Raw genomic sequence first — 20061 nt, 5'->3', positions numbered from 1 at the left:
CCAAAATTCTACTGAGTTGGAGACCCCGTATTCCACATCGAGGTCTTGAACCAAATTTGTCAGGCATTTGAAATTTTTGACGATCCAACCAAAGTCCATCTACTTGGACTCAGCCTTGAAGGCAAGGCCATCCAATAGTTCCAATCCTTGGACCCTCACCACAAAAGCACTTTCAAAGCGGTGAGAGACGCCTTCATTCTTAAATTTGCACCATAGGGGCCCAAATGGAGCCTCATCATCCGACTATTCCAATTGAAACAAAAAACCAGAGGAAACATTACGCGACTACATCGCACACATCAAGTACCTTGATTCGCGTTGCAAAGAGAGGGAAAATTTGAGTGATAAGCAATTAATGGATCATTTCCTCTTGCACAATCCAAGGCTTCATGAACACATGTTGGTCAAGGACCTCTCCAGCTTTGATTAGGCTTGCAAATGGGTGATCTTTCTTGATGACAACATGCAAGAAAGCTTTGATTAGGCTTGCAAATGGGTGATCTTTCTAGATGACAACATGCAAGAAAGCTATTCCACGCAATTGGCCACCACGCCAATGCCACCCCACAGCACATTTGTAACATTACCTTCCTCTCCTCCCGGGCCCCAAGCCTTGCTAGTGGCACCGCCCCAAACCAACTACTCACATAACGCACCACCACGCCCCTCACCAATCTTTCCATCCTAACCGTTGCCTCTCCGGGCAAACCCCATTGCTTATGGAATGATCCCAACCAGGTCCATTACTAAACTTGTGGAGCCCATGTACTCCGCCATCCCCAAGGCACCCCTAACACCTCACCTCCCTCTGTTGGTGCCTCACATGGACCCTAAACCACTTGTGCACACTATACAGAGGGGTCAATGCATGCTTGGGTGTAGCCATTTTTGGTGAGGTTCAAGGCATTTTTTGTATATAGGTAACTTGCCCAACCCATAACTTATGCATTGCTCAATGGAATTTGACAAACTTGGTATCCAAGCAGTAGTATACATTCCAATCTTCAATATGAGACCAAAAAAGCACAGAAGTAAAATTTATAATCTGATCATTAAATTGTTACAAATTTGATGTGGCATGTGAGGCATGTGTTCTAAATAGCATATGTTATAACACTTTATGCAAAAACATCAAAAATTTGTTCTGTACATACATGCAACCAAGTAATCATTCTAAAGTACACTATTGAGCTTCTCCTCAACCATAGGACACATCCAATTGAGAACATCTGGTATGGTTTAAGGGACCTCCAATGTTGTGCTAAAATTTTGCATACCCATTCGAGGGCACGCTCCATAACTTTTTTTTGGTTTGTTGAAAACCTAAACAGATTGAAAAAATGGAATCCACACTAGTGGGACTAGTGCATGGTGGTCTTAAAATACTGATAGTTGGTGATATCGGTATCTTGATTCACCTTGGAATGGAAGAAGTTGAAAATGTTCAATTTTTGCATGTGCAAAGATCTTTTAATAAATCCAACACTATTTACAATTTTTCATTGCTTCTTTTTCCCTGTAGTTCCTTGCTATATGACTCATAAGCATGTCAAGGGTCATTACATTTCACATTGCACACCATCAAATCCGATAGCATGCCCTTTGTCCTATTGGTGTTTTAAAGCATTTTAGGCCACATTCCACTTGCTTGGGGGCAAGATTTTGCTGATGTGTATCGCAGGAGGGGGGAAACCACGGTGGGTGAAAATTTCAATACCCCGCAGACTTTCACATTTTCAGGCCTCCCACTCTGGCAAATGTTTTGAATAAAGTATATAACCTGCCACGCTGTGTCAGAACCTACCGCCTCCTACGTTGCAAGGTATTGTGTTCGTTTTCTTTGTCTTCTTTTCTTTGTCTGTAAGACGTCTTCTTTTCTTTACTCACCTCACCAGCTAGCTGGTCTTTGTCTGATCATCTCCATGGAAATGGCAAGATGTAGCTCATCCCCCGCCCTACAAGCTGCACGATTTGGTGTGGCATTGTCTTCTTTACCCTAGTAAGTTTTCTTTGCTTTGCTCACCTGACAAGCTCAGTGGCCTCTATCTGATCGCTTTGCTTTGCTGGCCTCACGAGCTTGATGGTCTCTATCTTCTTTACTTTGCTCGTCTCTCTTAAGCTAGATGATCTCTCTCTAATCGTCTCCATGGCAATGGCAATATAAAGCTCTTCATGGCTTGCAAGAGAACCAAACAAAGGCGGCGAGATAGGAACACTGAAAAGCTTGGTCAAGGCACAAGGAGCAAATTACAGGACGAGGAAAGAAATGGCACGGACGTGGAAACAAGCTCAAAGCGGCAACGCAAGACACTTTTGCAACGTATGCGAAGGGAGAAACAACGAGAAGACATAAGACTCCTTGTAGAGCAGCAGCAATAGGGAGCGATTGCAGATGGACGCATTCAAACATTGCCATCGAAGCGAAGAACACGAGTTATGGCCAATCAGGCCATTCAGATGAGTACAAGTCTCGTGTCATTAGAAGCTTTTCCTTGCACCCTAAAACTCACTCATTCAAGTACTATGACTCCTCTAATAAGGATGTCCGCTCTGTAAAGGCCAAAAAAAAAACACACACACACACACACACAAGAAACACAAAAAGAAAAATAAAGAGTACTACTAGGCATATACAAAAAATCAAGCTCATAAGAGCCCATCAGACTAGCTAGATACTTAATAACCAGTACTCCACTAACTTCTTTCCATCATACTAAATCCCCCACCCCCTCTCATTTCCGGAGAGATAGGAGAACCAACCAAGTGTGACCTTCCTCGCGTGCCTCACTAACCTCTCATTGATCATGAGGATGCGATCAACTTCAAGAAAGGGAGTATGTTAACCACATATTAGTTAACACATTCCTATGACAACTATGTCTACACACTTACGGTATGGGCGCCCGTGCTATATTATAAATCCCATCATTTGATGAGGAAACGCCCTAAAGGCTCTCCCAGGTATTGAGCTTTTCAAAGGACAGACAAGAGGATCTTGTTCAGTTGGCCAAACCATAGAGAAAAGCCTTGTAAATATGTTTCGGGCACCCCGGGTCACTTACTCCCAGCGGCGGCGGGCAGCCTAGTGGAAAAAGGCTTGGAACTATAAAAGCCAATTTCTCTTGTTTGTAAATCATTCTCCCATTTGTGCAATAGAAGTGGAGTGTTCTCTCTCTCCCTCTCTCTTGCAACTCTAATCTAGCATGTGTGGTGTGCTTAAGGTTAGGGTTTGGGAGTGATTAGTGCTAATGACTTGTTCCCTCTTGCTTCCTCTCTCTCTCTCTCTCTCTCTCTCTCTCTCTCATGATTAGGCTAATCACTTTTTTCCTCCAAGAGGAAACAAGTGATTAGTGCTAATCACTTCTCTCTCTCTCTCTCTCTCTCTCTCTCTCTCTCTCTCTCTCTCTCTCTCTCTCTCTCGTGATTAGGCTAACCAATGCGATTCTCTTCCACAGAGATCCCACACGCTCTTCGCGAGAGAGCTTGCATCACCCGTTGGATTAGAGCAACCGCCTCGGTGTGACAAACGAGTGCGGCAGGACGACGGTGACAAGTGGCTACGATGGAGCTCTCTTGAGCCATGCTCAAGCTTAGCGGATAGGCAACTTCACATGACACGGTTGGGGTAGTCTTTCCTTAACAATCATTCATTGTAAGTTTGGTGTTCGGGTCCATCGGTGAAGTAGTAGGCTTGTAGTTCTCCGCAGAGATCCCACATGCTCTTCTTCACGAGAGAGCTTGCATCACTCATTGGATTAGAGAAACTGCCTCGGTGTGACAACGAGTGTAGGAGGATGGTGGTGACGAGCGGCTATGATGGAGCTCTTGAGCCATGCTCAGCAGCGCAAAGCATGGCTCAAGCTCAGGCTCAGCAGCGCAGATAGGCAACTTCACATGACACGGTTAGGGTAGTCTTTCCTTAACAATCATTCATTGTAAGTTTGGTGTTCGGCTGTATCGGTGAAGTAATAGGCTTGTAGTTCTCCATCTCAAAGGTCTCCAGCAACTCATGAACATACCATTGATGAGAAATAAAGAACCCCGTCTGGGTCTACCAAATCTCCAATCCCAAGAATAAATGGAGTAAGCCTAAGTTGGTCATCACAAACTTCTTTGACAAGGCAGCCTTCATCATTGCTATGTGCTCCACATGACCACCAACAGTGAGAATGAGATCATCCACATAAAGGATAACAACGTGACCAAACCGCGTTCTTGAAGGAAAGAGATACAAGTTAGGATTAATTGATCTCTGAAATCCTGTCCGTATAAAGAAGGAATCAATCTTCTGATTCCAAGCCTTGGGAGCCTACTTAAGACCATACAAGGCCTTTCGCAACCTGTAAACCATCCCCGTTGATCTTGGAACCTCAAAGCCTGGAGGTTTCTCAACATACACCTCCTCTTGCAAGTCACCATTAACGAACACAGATTTTACATCCACTTGATATACGGACCACCACTAAGAAGAGTCAAGGGCAAGAACTATCCGAATCGTGGTAATCCTCGCTGTCGGTGTGCAAAGGTATCCTCATAGTCAATGCCAAGATGCTGAGCATAGCCCTTAGCCACAAGTCTGGCCTTGTGCTTGTCCACTGACCCATCTGACGTGTACTTGGTCTTAAAGACCCACTTGACATTAATGACTGACCGTTTTGATGACCTCAAAACCAATTCCCAAGTTTTATTCTTCTGTATGGCATCTAGTTCCACTTGCATGGCTTTCCTCCAAGTCTCCTAAGAAAGAGCTTCCTTCACAGAAGTGGGCTCTTTATCTTGAATGATACGATATATGAAATCATAGTTCACCTATAACAGCTCCTCTGAATGACTTTTGTCACATGAACTTTGTGCAATCTTCGAGGTCCATCCTCTGTGGTCACTCGGAGGGATACTTCATAACACCTGCTGACTCCCAAATGGTGTCCAACAACCACTTTGGTACTCGAATAGAACCCGAAGCCTCCTCATTGCTATTGGGGCATGCTCAACCTCTACAACTAACTGAGGCTATCAGTTGTTGGAACAATAGACTAGGAATCATCCTTAGATTATTCTTATTAGTATACAACCCACTTGTCGTGTAGCAAAGGTTTGAAATTAAATGAGCTGCGGGTTTTGTATAAAGCTTTGCCAATATGTAGTGTCTCTATCAGAAATATTATGTACAAAGCTTTCTAATATGTACTAACATTTCTAGACATCCCAAGAGATTGCTAACATTTGCCATCAATTGGTGGGCACCTTAGTACAATGTTTATTTTTTGTAGCCCCTATGCACAAAGCATGCTCATCACAAACAATATCTCTGCTGACAACAACCTCGTTCCACTGTAAGTCATATAACCTGTAGCCTTTGGAAAGAGAGTTATATCCCACAAATACAAGCTTTTGGGACTTCGAGTCAAGCTTTTGCCTCTGCTTCTTTGGAATGTGAACATAAGCATCACTCCCAAACACACAAAAATGGGAGACATCTAGTTTCCTACCAAAATAAGCCTCAAATGGAGTCATCTTTGGTACTGAAGTCATCGGAGATCGGTTGAGGATATGGACAACCATAGACACAGCCTCTCCCCAAAGTGGACGAGGAACTCGGGGGGTGCACTACTAGAAAACCCTAGGTATCATGTGCATTCAAGAGGTGTTTTAAAAACCCCTTAACTAAAATTTTACCCCCAATAAAACAACCCCTCTTTACTTATGAACCAAATGATTTTTTTCTAAAATTGAATTAAAAAACCCCTCCTGTTAATGTAATTGTGTTAATTTTTCTCAATGTATCTAATTAAAAAACCCCTCCTGTTGAACTCAAGTGGTACACTAACATTTTTTGAGTTGAACCCCCCGAGACGAGGAAGATCACGATGCTCCAACATTGTCCTTGCCATATCCACCACAGCCCTTGTTCTTACGCTCAACTACTCCATTCTCTAAAGGCGAACATGTATTGGCCAGCTCCCACTTAATGCCATGTTCTGCACAAAACCGCACAAAAGCATTAGAAGAGAACTCTCTGCCTTTGTCAGCCCAAAGGGTCTTCACTTACAATCCAGACTCCTTCTCCACCATAACATGCCACTCCTTGAACCGAGCAAAAGCCTAGTCCTTCTAGGAAAGAAAATAAACCCATTTAAATATGCTATAATCATCAAAAAGCAGCATAAAGTACAAAGAACCTCCCAAGGATGGGGTCTGCATAGGTCCACACACAAGTCAGTGTGTACCAATTCCAAAGGTTTCAAAGCCCGCCTAGTAGCCTACTTCAGAAAAGATTCCCTATGCTGCTTACCATGAATGTAAGAACTACAGTGTCCCTGCCTACCAACATCCGGCAAGCCATCCACCATATGGTCTCGGAAAGCCCGCCGCAACACATCCACATTCAAGTGGCCAAAATAGAAATGCCTTAGTCACCGATCTAAGTGCTTGTTAGAGAAGAGAGTGCGGAGAGTTTGTAGATACCATTCTCCACTCCGCCTTCCCATACAACTTGGCCTGATTCTTTGTCTTGTAGAGCAACAAAATTCTCATCAAACTCCACCCCCGGAAGCCAGTCTTGCAAACCCCATGCACTAACAAAAGATGAAAAGCAAGTGCTGGGACGTAAAGAACACGAGAGGAATTCTTCCCCCCTTTCCATCGGGAATAATCTCCATCTTGCCCACTATGAATCAGGATAGTGGAATTGTCACCAATGAAAATGCAATCTGACTACTGTTTAAGATCCTATAATAACTCTGGAAAGGAGTCATGTGCTTGGAAGCACCACTATCAAGAATCCACTCCCAAGTATCTCTAACAGTGAAACCAACTGCCTCCTTGCTCGAAGAAGATGAAGCATCTGTGTCCATAATGTCTAATGCACAAAATCTGGAGTCTTGGTAGCTGCAAGCTAAAGAATCAACACTCTTCATGGTACTCTGCTTAGGACATGGAATCAACACTCTTCATGGTACTCTGCTTAGGATATTTCCTCCAATAGTGACCTTTCTCGCCGCAACAATTGTTAGAGGTCTACTCGGCTTACAAAGCATCACGCTCTGAATCGGGCTTTTTCTTAGACGATGAAGACTTCCCTTTACCATTATTGTTGTTGTTCGGCCTTTTGACCTAGCCAATCAAGGCCTCAGAACCTCCACCCTGTCTGTAGCAAATGATGGTTGGGAAATGCATCAAATGGATGTGAAAAATGCATTTCTAAATGGTGATTTACAAGAGGAAGTTTATATGGCACAGCCAGAAGGATATGTACACCCGAGGTACCTCACTCATGTATGCAGGTTAAAGAAAGCATTATATGGTTTGAAGCAAGCACCTCGTTCTTTAAGATAAGCCGATATCTTATCTCCCTTGGATTTCAAGTTTCTTCAGCAGATTCTTCACTCTATTTGAAGAAAACAGACCATGGGATTGTCTTGCTTGTCATCTATGTGGATGACTTGATTGTCACAGGAGATTATGCTACAGATGTTATGCATGTCAAGAAGGCATTGAGTGGGCAGTTTGACATGAAAGACCTGGGTGAATTGAGATATTTTCTTGGGATTGAAGTGATCAAAGACCATGCAAGGACATGGGGGATGACAGGGTGTAAGCCAATGTGTACAGCTTTGGAGCAGAATGTGAAGTTGCGGGCTGATTCTGGTAAAGAGTTGGATGATCCATCTATGTATAGAAAGATAGTTGGCAGTCTTATTTACATGACTATCACACGACCGGATCTCAGTTATGCTGTGGGGTCTAGTAAGCCAATTTATGCAAAGCCCCATGAAACCTCATTTGGATACAATGAGACGCATTATGCGCTATGTAAAGACCACTGCACATTATGGTCTTCTTTATATAAGCATAGTAAAGACTTGGATGTACACGGCTACACAGGCGTAGATTGGGCAGGTAGCTCATATGACAGGAGGTCTACTAGTGGTTATGCCTTTACATTTGGAAGTGCAGTGGTGAGTTGGAGCAGTGAAAGAGTATGGTTAAAGAGTCTCTTGGCTGATTTGGGTGAGCCTATTGATGGCAAGGTTGTCATTCATTGTGACAACATGAGCAGCATACAGTTGGCCAAGAATCTAGTTTTTTATGCGCAGACCAAACATAAAGAGGTCCACTATCATTTTGTTAGAGAGAAATGGTACAGTGGATTTGCAGTATGTGAAGACTGAAGAGCAGGTGGCCGACATCTTTTACAAAGCCACTTAGCAGAGAGAAGTTTGAGTACTTCCGTACTATGTTGGGAGTACATGGGATGAGCTTGAGGGGGAGTGTTGAGAGCTTTGATAGACCAAGCTCATCTACATCTTCATCTATGGCAGTACATCATGAGGTTGAGACGGGCTGTTGTTGATATTCAAGCTCGATGTCAGCTTGTGCCAGTTGCACTATGTGTTGTCTACATCACCTGCCAGAACCTTCTCCCTCACAAAACCTCAATGTGCTTCATTCTAGCATGGTATATTGGTTTATAAGCCAAATGTATACTACTCATATTGTCATAATAAATGACAACTACCTTATCCATAGGCTCACCCATATCACCAAGTAGCTTTTGGAACCAAGCTACCTCACAATCTGCCATTGCAGCACTCCTGTACTCTACCTTTGTACTCAACAAGGCAACTATTGGCGGATGCTTCTTACTGCTCTAACTCATAGCGGCGGCACTCCCAAATGAGAACATAAAACCACTAGTAGATCTCATGTCTGCAACACTAATATCGCAATCAGCATCTGTGTACCCATGTAGTTGTATCTGTGTATTAGCCTCCTAGAAAATCCCATAATCAACTGTGGACTTTATGTACCTGAGAATCCGTCTAGCTGCATCCAAGTGTGGCTTCCTAGGGGCATGTATAATCTGACTCACAAGTCCAATAACATAGCTCAATTCTGGCCTAGTAATGGGGTCATGTAGATCAAGCTACCCACTATGCACTTTTACATAGTGGGATCCTCCAAAAGCTCACTTGTATCTACACAAAGCTTTGTGTTCTGCTCCAATGGCACTAAAATAGGCTTATAGACTATCATACCATACTTGACAACATGTCCACATCATACTGCCATGAGGTGATCTCACCACCTCTATGCCCAATAAATACTGCAGCAGCTCACCCAAATCCTTCATCTCAAATTTCTACTTCAAAAGCCTCCTAACATCATGTATGTCAACATCACTATCACTAGTGATAATCAAGTCATCCACATAGATGACTAATAGCATGATCCCTCTATATGTATTTTTCACATAAAGTGAAAAATCTATATTGGATAACTAAAATCCAATGATAACAAGATACTCCCGCCGATCTTGTTTGACCATGTTCTAGGTGCCTACTTCAAGCCATACAAGGCTTTGCGTAACCTGCACACAAAAACCTGAGTGTGCATCACTCTCATAACATGGTGGTTGCATCATGTATGCTTCTTCTTGCAAATCACCATGCAAGAGGGCATTCTTTATATTCATCTAATGTAAATACAAACCCTTTGTTGTAGCCATAGTAATGATAACTCTCATGGTTGCCATTCTTGCATAACTAGGCTGAATGTCTCCTCATAGTCAATGATAGCTCTCATGGTTTCCATTCTTGCATAACTGGGCTGAATGTCTCCTCATAGTCAATGCCATAAGTCTATGTATAGCCCTTGGAAATGAAGCTTGCTCATTGAACCATCAATGTTATGCTTAACTTTATACACCCACCTACATCCAATTGCCTTCTTTTCCTTAGACAAAGGCACTAACTCCCATGTTGCATTTGCATCAAATGATGCCATCTCCTTATTTATGGGGGTGGCATCTTTCCATTTCTCATTTTCGAGTACCTACTAAAAACAAGTGGGCTCCAACTCCTGTATTGCTTTAACCATATAAGCATAATGATAGGCTATATATCCTCATATCTCAACAGCTGTCAACAATAGGGTATCTAACCCTCATAGACTTGCATACACCTGGATCAATGCCAGGTGTCCTCAAACAGTCTTGGTTATCCTTACACTGAGAGTAACCATAGACTTGTAGGACACCTAGATCAATGCCAGGTGTCCTCAAAACAGTCTTGGTTATCCTTACATTGAGAGTAACCATAGACAAAATGCCAAGCTCCTTTCATCAAGGCTCTGTTTGCTCAGAGCTGCTAGAATCACCATCCACATAAGAGTGACTTGTTGAAAGATCACACACAAAAGGTTGATCTATCTTTTCGTTCCCTTTGTGTGATACATGTGCTGCAAGAATCACCATCCACATAAGAGTGACTTGTTGAAAGATCAGACACAAAAGATTGATCTATCTTTTCCTTCCCTTTGCATGATACATGTGTACCTCTATTTGTCCTCAACCTACCTGCCCATGGACACATTGGATCCACTGCTATAGAGGACTCTCCAGGTCCACTAAGCACTACATGTGGTGTATCATCAACACTTCTTACATCTGCATCTTATATTGCCTTCACCATTGGTGTATACCAACTACTCATCTCGTCTCAAAGACAATATCTCTACTTACTCGCATCGGGCTTGCATCTCACGAGTTGTAGGGTTATAACATCTATAACCTTTTTTCTCCATAGAATAACCAATAAAGATGCATTTCTCTACCTTTGGATCCAACTTTGTTCTTACTTCATAAAAAACATGCACATATACAACACACCCAAACACTTTCAAGTGAGACACATCCAGTCTTATGCCTGTAAACTTCTATTCAAGTGCCATACTATGAACAACAGTGGATGTCCTGCTCATAATGTACACAACAGTTGCTACTGCTTCTGCCCAAAAATAATGTGGCATATTCTTTTCAGTCCCATCAAGGCACGTGCCACTTCTGCAATGTGCCTATTTTTTCTGTCTACAACACAACTCAATTGAGAGAATTTTTGGGGCTATCTTCTTTCTATAGAAGATTTATGGAGCATTATGCATCTATTGCGGCACCTCTTACCGATCTACTCAAGAGGGAAGCTTTCTTTTGGGATGCCATTCCCGACAACAGTGTTAATGAGCTCAAAGCCTTGCTTACATCAGCTCCTATTCTTGTTTGTCCGGACTTTACAAAGACATTCTATGTGAGAGCGGATGCAAGTGTAAAAGGTCTTGGAGCAGTTTTACATCAAGAGCATGGTGTCATTGCATTTGAGACTAGGAAGCTTTCCAAAAAGGAGATGGAATCGCATGTTTATGAGCAAGAGATGTTGGCTATACTTCATGCAATCAAGAAATGACATCACTATCTTTATGGTGCTCATTTCAAGGTGAGAAGTGATCATAGGGTGCTGAAATTTTTCCTCTCCCAACCCAATCTTTCTCCCAAACAAAAGAGGTGGTTGGCTACTCTCTAAGGATATGATTTTGAGATATCCTACACTCCGGGAAAAGACAATGTAGTAGCGGATGCATTGTCTAGAATGTGGGCTTGGACTATGACATCAATTATGGAAGTGTATAGTGAATGGATCAAAGGGATTCAAGACAATGAGAATGCTGCCCATATTTACAAAAAATTACAACAGGGAGAGGGTGAAGGACTTCCTCATTTATAAGCTTCGGAATGGTCTCTTATGGCACAAGGATAAGGTGTATTTGGTTCCTACCTTATCTTACATTCCCAAGGTGCTTCACGAGATGCATTCTTCACCACTTTCAGGTCATCTTGGTGTACTCAAGACATTTGACAAAGTGAGCAAAAGCTTCTATTGGAAAGACATGTGGAGAGATGTAAAGAAGTTTGTTTTGGAATGTGTGTCATGCCAAAGGAATAAGGATAGTCACCAATTGCCAAGTGGTTTACTCCATCCTTTGCCTATTTTGGATGGGAAATGGACTCACATTTCTATGGACTTCATCACTCACGGGTCTACCAAGACGAAGCATAAATGGGATCAAGTCTTTGTGGTGGTGGATAGACTCACCAAATTAGCCCATTTCATTGTGGTGGTGGATAGTCTTTGTGGTGGTGGATAGACTCACCAAATCAGCCCATTTCATTGCTTCCAAGATTACATATGGAGCCTCTCACATTGCCAAGCAATTTATGGAGCATGTATTCAAGATACATGGATTGCCACTCGATATAGTTTGTGATTGAGATACCAAGTTTATGGGCACTTTTTGGAGGACCTTGTATGAGAACTTGGGTACTCAAATCACTCCCTCTATAGCCTATCACCCTCAAATGGATGGGCAAACGGAGTGCACAAACAAATGGCTTAAAGTGTACTTGAGGCACTATTGTCATGACATGCGAGCATCATGGGATGAATGGCTCTATCTTGCTGAATTTTGCCATAATTCTAGCAAGCATTTTGCCATAATTCTAGCAAGCATTTGAGTATCAGGATGTCACCTTTTGAATCTCTTTATGGCTATCAAGTGCATGTGCCATCCATTGCCTTTCATGAGAGGATAAAATGGTTAATCCTTTAGCCAAGGATGAGTTAGAAAGGACGAGACAGCTTCTTCAATTATGTAAGGACAACATGAAGAAGGCTCAAGAAGTCATAAAGGCAAATGCGGATGAGCATAGAGACATGAAGTGGAGTTCAAGGAAGGTGATTATGTGTTACTCAAGCTTCCTAAGAGCCGTCACAATATCCTCAAAGGTTCTTCCAACCCAAAGTTGGCTCATCGGTATTATGGACCATATTTGATAGTCAAGAGAGTAGGTGAATTGGCTTACAAGATTGACTTACCTCCTTCCATAGGAATCCATAATGTGTTCCATGTTTCTAACTTCAAGAGGTTTGTGGGTTCTCTTCCTCAAGAGCTTGAGAACTACCACCAATGGATGAAGAAGGAGATATAATAATATATGAACTGGAGAGGATTGTAGACAAGAGGACAAGAGCATTGAGGAACATGGATATTGAAGAATTCCTTGTTAAATGGAATCCATAATGTGTTCCATGTTTATAACTTCAAGAGGTTTGTGGGTTCTCTTCCTCAAGAGCTTGAGAACTACCACCAATGGATGAAGAAGGAGATATAATATATGAACGAGAGAGGATTGTAGACGAGAGGACAAGAGCATTGAGGAACATGGATATTGAAGAATTCCTTGTTAAATGGAAGCATTTGCCTATGGATGAGGCTACTTGGCAATCAATGGAGTATGTACAACAAGACGATTTGCTTGATGGAAGTATTCCTTGACCAAGTGGCATGTTTAGCGTGTGGAGAATGGGCATTACATGAGGACTATATATGCTGTAATCTTTGGACAGATTTGATGCAATTTCTGGATAGCTTTGGTTGGATCCATTGTTGGGGCCATCATTCTACTCCAACACACTTGGAAGATTATCATGATATAAGGCAAAGATGTGGGACTCATTTGGTTGAGGTTATGCATCAATTGCAACCCATGTTTATGGAGATTTCATGAAGTATTTTTTCAAGGGTCTTCACCGACAACAAGGTTGCCATAACAGTCTCATATGATTGCATTGGAGAAAGAGTTTGTGGGCTTCATTACATTTGGAATTCTTCTTACAAATGTACTTCAAGAGCATTTTTGGGAACCTCTTTACTTCTCAAAGACTCCAATTACGGCCACACTTTGGCCCTTTTAAAATGTAAAATCCATAAACTATGGTTAACTTTAATGTTTATAAGCTAATGTGTTCACACACATTTAAAAAGGGACTGGACATTTTCTTTTGGATGGTGCCCATAAGTGTTAATTATATATTAAGATTTTATAACCTTTGATAAGGCTTTTGCATGGAACATTATTGGAAAATTTTTCCACGTGTGGTGGGTTTTCTCTCTGCATCACCTCTTTCTCCATCGCCTCCTTGCTACTGCTGGTGGCTGTACCCGCCTATTGAGCTGTGTACCTGCCTGCTTGGTACCCACCTGTTGCCCACGCTTGTGTACCAGCCTAGTACTCGCCTGCTGCCCACGCCAGTACTTGCCTGCAGGGCTGTCCACGCCTGAACCTGTTGCTGTACCCGCCTGCAGGAGGGCTGCCCATGCCTGTACCTACTTGTGTACCTTGTGTACCTGCTAGCTGCCGATATATACCCGTTGTACCTGACTGTACCTACCTACTAAATTCATTGTACTAACTGTACAACAATACTTGTTGTACCTGCACACATGTGAAGTTCTTGATGTGCTGGATTGTACCTGCTACAAATTGTACCGGTTGTACCTAGATTGTACTCACCGTACCAAGTGCTCTCATACTTTTCTCATTTGAATAAATCTAAAATTTGTAAATTTAAATTCAGAGAATGCTTTAAGTTGTGTAGTGCAAGAGAAAAGCATGTATATGCTGACCATGCTCAGGAATGTTCTTCCTAGTGTGGTCAGTATATTTCCTTGTGTGGTGTTGTTAATCGCGCTCTCAGAGCTTCTGAGAGCCAGTGAAGGTTAGACTCACCAAGGAATTTGGGAGCAAAGCTCATTGGGGAGAACCAGGCCACGTTCCCTCCGCGGCATTCTCCTTGGCCTATGTTAGTACGGGCGTGCCTATTGGTGCACGGTCCCAGAAGACCAGGGAAAGGCAGGTGTCCACCCAGTGAAGGTGGGAATGAGCCTGTGATTTGGGGCTACTCTGACCAACATCTCTTCATCGACTTGAACCAGTTTTATTTGGTTGTTTTCACTCCCTTGTGTGGAGAAGTCTGGCCAGTCAGGCCCGTGACACTTGTATAAATATAAATACTCCAAGAAATACAAAAAGTATTGAGGGGGGCGGCCCTTTCCGGCCCCAGTGCTGGTGTCATTTGTATTTTCAATATTTCCAGTATTTGTGTTGCTGATGTTGTTTCCATTGTTTAATAATAGTTAAATGAAGTGTTCTAAATATGTGTATATTGACTTCCGATCTGTAGGCCTCCTGTAGGGAGTGGTCACATTGGTATAAGAGCTCGGTCATCTCTCTTTGACAAGAGGAGACACGGAGTTTTGAGATCGGAAGCAAGCATGAACACTTAATTTAATGGACAGCCAGGGCAACCCATTGGAAGTGCCAAATTCGAGGGGCCAATCAAGTGCTTCACGGGATTCCGATGCATTGCATGGAAGGCATCGGCCTCTTGAGAGAGTCTATGACAGTGCATACATGGGACAGCCATCACGTGGTAAAAGAACCCATGCACGAGGAAGAGTCCAACGCATTGAGGGCTGAGTTGGAGCACATGAAGAGGCTCTTACAAGCAAAAGAGCAAGAGCTGAAATTCTTGCATGAGGACCTCCATGTACAAAGTGTCATAGAAGCCAAGAAAGCTGATGCTATGGTGAACATGAATTTTGAGTCTATGGCTCGAGAAGTGGGCAAGAAGCCAAGGGAGCTGGCACTCTCTTATCTTATCCGCAAAGGTGACCTTAAAGAGGGAAAGGATGGACAGCTTATGTTCAAGAATCCACCCCGTTTGCAGTATGGAGACCCAGCCTCTCAAAGGTTGAGATCATATTTGCATAAAGAAGAAGTATCGGTCACCTCTCGCCATGCATCCACTTCTCATGGCACAGGAGGAAACAGATTTATGCATGATCAAGGCCATTTGGATTCTAGGTATGTACATCATGGGGACAGTGGTCGGCATGCAAGAAGCCAAAAGACCTTGTTGCCTATTGAGTAGTCTCATGGTGAGACAAGGCATCTTTCAGCGAGGTCACATGAAATGGGGTCACTAGAAGACCCATGTCACTTTGGCTAGTGGAACATCTATCATTGCCCATGAAGCTCATGCAAAGAGAGCTTCCCCATTGGAGAAGGGGAAGAGAAAAAGAGAAGAACACGTACCACATCCCAAGAAGCTCAAGGAGTTCAAGGCATGGGACAAGTCCGTGAAATTTGATGCCTTTCATGGAGAGTATGATGCCTCTAAGTTGCTAGCTTTTGTGGCACAGTTTGATATTGCTTTTAGTAATGAGGACTTCACTGAGAAGTCCAAAATTCGTCATGCAAGCATGTTCTTGAAGGGGATAGCTGCCCATTGGTGGATCACTGAAAAGACCACCAAAGACCCCATTTGCACTGAAAAGACCACCAAAGACCCCATTTGCACTTGGAAAGAGTTTAAGGATAGATTTTATGCCCAATTCTTGCCTCCTAATACGGAGCAAACTCTCACCCAAAAGTGGGATAGACTTTAGCAAAAAGATAATGAAAGTGTGTAGCAGTATGTCAATAAGTTTTGGAAAGTGTTGCTTGAGGTAACTCCCTTTATGCAACTCTCCGAGGATGAAAGAAAGATAATGAAAGTGTGTAGCAGTATGTCAATAAGTTTTGGAAAGTGTTGCTTGAGGTAACTCCCTTTATGCAACTCTCCGAGGATGAAAGAAAGAGGAAGTTTCGCTCCGGATTGCAACCAGCTTATAGTTCAGGCATTGAATTGCACCCACCAAAACACACTCTACAATAGCTTGTAGCCTCTGCTCTTGCTAGGGAGCAATTGCTGCTCAAAATTAAGCAAGATCAAGGGGGTTCTAAGGGCAAAGAGAAGGCTGTCCCAAACCTGCAAAAGGTGGACAGCCACCTAAAAAGAGCTTCCGGGATGTCCAGAAGGGAGGTAAAGCTGAAAATACCTCATCCAAGGATCATAGGCCAAAGAAGAACAAATTTGGCTTGACCTCCGAGCAAAGGGAGCATTATGCCAAGGAGGGGAAATGCTTTTCTTGTGGCAGCAAAGAGCATATGTTTAGACAATGCCCTAACCGCAAACCAAAGCATGAGGACAAGCAAACCAAGGCAAATGTGCTTGCAGTTCCCGATGTGCAGGAAAACACAAAGCATGATGGAAAAGAGAGGATGGTATGCAAAGCATGGGGTCAAATCAAGGATCAACCCGCTCTATTTATGTTTGATGATTGTGCAACAGATAACTTCATCTCTATTCAGATGGCAGCAGCCTTGGGTATTGAGGTTGAGGACATCGGGCCTCAAATTGAAGCAGAAGCTGCCTTTGTTGGTAAAGAGGTGCAGGTTACCCCACTTATTGGGAAGTTGCACTTACATATCCAGGGTTATCTTGATCATGAGCATTGGTTGCACCACTTAATGGATGCGATGTATTGCTTGGCAAGCCATGGCATCATAGGCTTGAGCCCCACAAAGAGTACAAGACAAACAAGATTTCCTTTATGCATAGAGGCCGCATGGATGCTGGCAAGGAAAGGGATTCTATCCCACTTGTATCTCACATCCAGACTAATAAAGCAATGAAAAAGAGTCTTTCTACGTACTTGGATTTGTTCGTGATAGCATTGAACCAAGTCATCAAAATATGGATGTTTTGACTCAAGATAGGCTGAATTTTCTTCATGCATATAAAGATTGTTTTGCTATGCATTGCCTGGTGAACTACCTCCTCAAAGGCCCGAGGATCATCGCATAGATTTTGTGCTAGGTAGTTCTCCACCTAACAAACCTGCATATCGTGTGAGTGCCACACAACAAGAAGAGATCATGAAGTAGGTTAGAAAAGTGAGTTCTTCCTTTCAAAGATACATTATTTGGGTCACATTGTATCCAAGGATGGTGTAAGAATGGATCCTGCCAAGATTGAAACCAATTGTCCACCACAGTTGCAAAATGTACATCAAGTACGTAGTTTCCTGGGGTTATGTTCATATTACAGGCGCTTCATAAGGCATTTTGCTATGATTGCCACCCCTCTACATGATCTCACGAAGAAGAAAGCCGCCTTTAAATGGACCCCAAAGAAGCAGGATGCCTTCTTGCAACTCAAGATGCTATCATATGTGGACCCGTATTGATTGTTTCCGACTTGCGCAGGTCATTTATAGTGGAATGTGATGCTTGTGGTGATTGTATAGGGGCTGTCCTAAATCAAGAAGGTCATGCAGTTGCTTATGAGAGCTGTCGATTGCATGATGCTCATAAGTCGTTGATTGCATGATGCCGAGCTTCATATGGATATCTATGAGAAAGAGCTCTTGGCTGTAATTCATGCCTTAGAGATATGGAAACATTATCTTCTTGGGGCTGAATTGGTAGTCAAGATAGATCATCAAAGCTTGAGATACTTTCTATCTCAAACAAAGCTTTCGGAGAAGCAGATGAGAATGGCAAACTTTCTTTCCATGTTTCATTTTCAGATTGTACATACTCCGGGAAAGAAAAATGTGGTGGCAGATGCATTATCCAAGAGGCCTTATGTGGCTGCAGTTTAAGTGGCCTCTCATGGGGACTTAATTTGTATCCTTTGGATGCTAATTTTTGCCATATATGGACTGATTTGATGGCTGGTCACTCACATATGTGATCAAAGAGGGTTATCTTATGAAGGATAACTGCTTATGTGTGGTGAAGGATATGTGTCCAAAGGTTATGGAGGAATGTCACGCTCCACCTTATGCTGGTCATAGAGGTTGTCACCAGCATGGACATTTCCCAGTATGAAAGGGGTCTGGTGGACTCCAAGATGTCTAAATATTTAGAAAGTACAAGCTTTGGGAATGGGGGATTATCCTAGAATACAAAGGACCACACTCCTAAAATTTAGGAGAGTTGCTATTTTTGGCCCGACTTCGATGGAAATTCTGTTCGCGTCATTACATCTAGAATTGAGCAGATACCAAGAGTTGGCAAAGTGCCTATGATAGAATGTCTACCAGTTGGGATATTTTTAGAGATAAAGTTATGGAAGGACCCATCTCTTAGATTGGGACATGTGGCAAGAAAATGGACCAAAGTGAGACAAGTGGCTTGACACTTGTTAGAAAGTGGATCAAAATGAGACAAGTGTCACTTCAGCTATTGTGTGGCTCTCCACTTGTCATTGTAGCCTTCTCTTGCCATTTTAGCTCGTGGGAGGCCCAAATCTACAAATTGGAGCCCTCTCTCTTCATTAATAGAGGCTCTCTTGCTGCACACTAGCCTCTACCACCGTTACAGGCTGTCCTAATGATGGCTACTCTCTTTCTCTCTTTCTCTTGAAGGCTGCTCATGAAGAATACCGACTGTTGGGGACTGTTTTGGAGGCTTCCATTGCGAAGAAATACTGAAGGCAAGGGTATTTAATAATTTATTATGATTTCTAGCCATTATACTTGTTGTACCAACCTTTGTACTTGCTGTACCAACCACTATAATGGCTGTACGAGCCCTTGAACCTACTGTACCAGCCATTGTATTGGTTGTACCAACCCTTGTACTTGTTGTACTTGTTGTACCACCCATTGTACCGATTGTACCAGCCATTGTACCTACTGTACCAACCATTATACCTACTATACCGGCTAAATGGAGACTTGTACTTGCTGTACCAGCTCTATTGCATGAAGACCCGTGGCTTTTGGAAAAGAATCAATACCCACATGGAGGTATATGGATTATGTTGTTGGCTCGGCATTTCTATAGCCTATGTTCTGGCTTGGTTGCCTCGTGTTGGGCTGTGTTATGGCATTTGTATATGGATAATCCGGCATCTCCTGTGGGGAGAGTAAGGCCCTCAAAGCTTGTACATGATATTATTCTCCTTGGGTAATAAAATACTCCAAGGGGGGGGTCGGCCCATTCCGGCCACTATGTGGTGTCACATGGGCAAGTTCCATTTTCAGCATTTGTGGATGTTTTGTCTAGCTTTATGTTTTATGCAAAGTAATGATGGATATGTGTTAAGACTGTGGCCATGTTTAAATGTTTTAATATGCATTGATGGTATCAACAAGTGTGTCAAAGGCCCTAGTCCCCCGGGCACCGCCGCGAGTTACATATAGACATATATGTACATATATATATATATATTAATATATACATGTATGTGTGTATATGTGTGTGTGTTTGTGTGTGTGTGTATAGAGAGAGAGAGAGAGAGAGAGAGAGAGATACTTAATATTTTGCTCAAGCACTAACATGAGCATAACTTAAGAGGTAGACTTAAGATGGTGGTGGAAGTAGATAAAAGGGATGGATGCTTGTTCACATTAATTTTGTAGACTAGTGACATCTGCTTCTCTTTATATTCATGCATGTGTGGCCTTCTAGAGTAGCATTAAAGTATGCCTCATTGACGTTATCAACATATAGAATCACTAATCCACTTGCTTACCATTAGATCTGAGATTGCC

The sequence above is a fragment of the Cibotium barometz genome, chromosome 61 (genome assembly GCF_041138505.1).
Source record: "Cibotium barometz isolate CiBa-2024 chromosome 61, ASM4113850v1, whole genome shotgun sequence".
Lineage (NCBI taxonomy): Eukaryota > Viridiplantae > Streptophyta > Polypodiopsida > Cyatheales > Cibotiaceae > Cibotium > Cibotium barometz.
The sequence above is the reverse complement of the archived record's forward strand: the minus strand, read 5'-3'. Positions refer to the sequence as shown.